Here is a 2,723-nt window from a genome sequence, read left to right as displayed (position 1 = left end):
TCATCATCATATATTTGATTATTAATAAATAAATTATTAAATTACTTTTTTTAAACTAACCATTAAAAATTATTATTAAATTAATAAATGAAAATTCTCGACCTAATATTATGATTTTAATTATATATATATATATATATATATATATATATATATATATATATATATATATATATATTATTAAATAATTTAAATAAATAAATAAATTATCTTTTTAATAACAATATAACACATACCCAACAGTGTACCCATGCCACATCAAGTAATGTGTTGTAGGAATGACTTAATTGGTAGGGGAGCTAGAAACTCTCCTTATAGAAGGAGGGCCCAATCTGTAGTGCAACAATACCATGAAGCCACCCTTGAACATGTCTAGCACTTGGTAAATCAAGCAACAACTGAATTCATCTGTGCATACAATAACCATTTTGATGAAGATATCCTATCACACTCTATTGATTGGAATCCTAACCTAAGACACACTCAAGCTCATTAGAAATAGTATTCATGCACAATAGAACTCTACTAGCACATTAAAACACTCATAGGAAAATCTATCAAGGAAAAGGAAGATAACAAAAGCAAACTATCACTACAACTTAGCATCCTTCATGCTGAAATTTTAAAAATGTTGCTAGAGCTTCGTGACACTACAATGAGATTGGCAAGAATCAAGGCCCTACTATCCAAGGGAAAAAGTCCAGCCTCCCCGGGCACTCCCTCAAAACCCATAGATGTATCCAAATCTACTTACTCAACACCATGGTTCCCACAACTTCTATCAATAACACTCCAACATAATGTCTACAACACTCAAAGTTTTGCCAACAAGGCTACAATTTTATAACATTGTATCTTCTATTTTTATCCATGTTTACCACATGATATGCAAAGACATGTCATGAACTCATTTTTTATGTTATCGATGTATTATTTTGGACTAAATGCCTCCTCTACCGTCATTGGTCTAGTTTCCTTAGTGGCAGACCATGGCATGAAGAACACTAATATGAGTTGATGTACTCTCTTTTCTATTCATCAATAGAATTCCGTAGCTTATAAAAAAATTATTATGTGGATGGAAGGGATTTAATCTCCATGAAATATTCTAGAGTATTCTTTGTAGCATTTACAAATCAAAGGTTGAGATTTATCTCCAATGCAATTATGTAGATAGACGTGTCTATGTGTCTATTTTGGAATAGGGCTTCCAGAATTTTATTTTGATTTTCAATAATTATTATTTGGACGGTAGGGATTTAACCTCCATGAAATACTCTAGATTATTCTTAGTAGTATTTGCAAATTAAAAGTTGAGATTTATCTCCAAACTAGTTAGGACATTTTTTTATTTTTTTAATTAAAAAAATGTCATATGAAATGAGTTATAGTTTTTTGGACATGTGATATTGATAAGCCATGTTATTGGCCCACGGTATTGTAATGAATCCTATTTATAGATTAAGAATCTCTATGATTAAGAATTTTGTCACATGTTTTTCTCAATGTAAATATATTTAATTTATGTATTAATTTTTTTTATAATAATAAAGTTATAATTAAGTTAATTTTTTTATATACATTTTTTAATTTTACCAACATTACATGTACCATGAGGTAAGTGTTTTGATACTTATAATGGATTCAAGGCATGAATTTAATGGTTTTTTTTTTAATTTTCCTTCAATGCATGAATTTTGATTTTTTTACCCATATTCTAAATATCATGTATTATGTGTTTTTGTTGTGAATATCAGAACATTTTTTTGTTAATATAAGTTTTTCTTAGAAAATTTTTATATTCTAACTTGAACCTAAAATAATCTTTAACAAGTAATATCATAGATGTATATGTTTTATATTATTTTTAAAAAGATCAAACATATTCAACCATGTTCATTCCTAATTGAAGCTAACCGATGATTTGGTGGAATTATGTATAGGCATGATTTACATAATTTCAAAGGGTTTACAAATTATGCTAAACCATCTTTGAAAAGTTTTCAATTAACTTGGTCTAACCTAATAACTGTAATGTATTTTGAAGAGGAACCATAAATATTAGCTTATAATTTGATGAGTTGGACTTAAAAAAGAGAACCTTATAAATAATAATACAAGTTTGAAGCCACTTTTAAATAAGAATTTGCGAGGATTCTAACATTTCAAGGAATAATAATATTTAGGCATAGATTTTGGAGAAATTCATAATCTTCTGACCAAGCTAACACCTAAAAGCCACAACCCGAGTTGTGTTTATGTGTAAATGTGTCATAAACAACATAGCCTCACTAACCACTCATTTGAAACTTCCATATCTAACCACAAAATATATTATTTTCCTAATCCATCTTATAAATAAACTCATTTTATAAAAATTAAGATCTATTACCAATGTGCCAGCCTAAAAAAAAAACTACATAAAGCTCTCAAAATGAAACAAAAATTCACCTACATAAACGAGAAAATTTAGTATTTTATACCAATCACCCATGGATGTAAACATGTAAGTCTCAGACAAACATTACTGGCTGCTCCACATTACAGAAAGTAGAAATCTAATACAATTTTACTACAGATCGCTTGAGGGTTTGATAACGAAGGAGATCGCACACAAATATGATGACAGGGCCATCATATTTGTTTTTATGAAAATAGAGCCCATGATTAACGAATCTTCGAGATGTGATTTCTTCAGACATCACAGAGATACGACTTGGCCA

This window comes from Pinus tabuliformis, chromosome 3_1 (genome assembly GCF_031772625.1).
Source record: "Pinus tabuliformis cultivar Carrire ecotype Pingquan chromosome 3_1, CPIR1, whole genome shotgun sequence".
NCBI lineage: Eukaryota > Viridiplantae > Streptophyta > Pinopsida > Pinales > Pinaceae > Pinus > Pinus tabuliformis.
The sequence above is the reverse complement of the archived record's forward strand: the minus strand, read 5'-3'. Positions refer to the sequence as shown.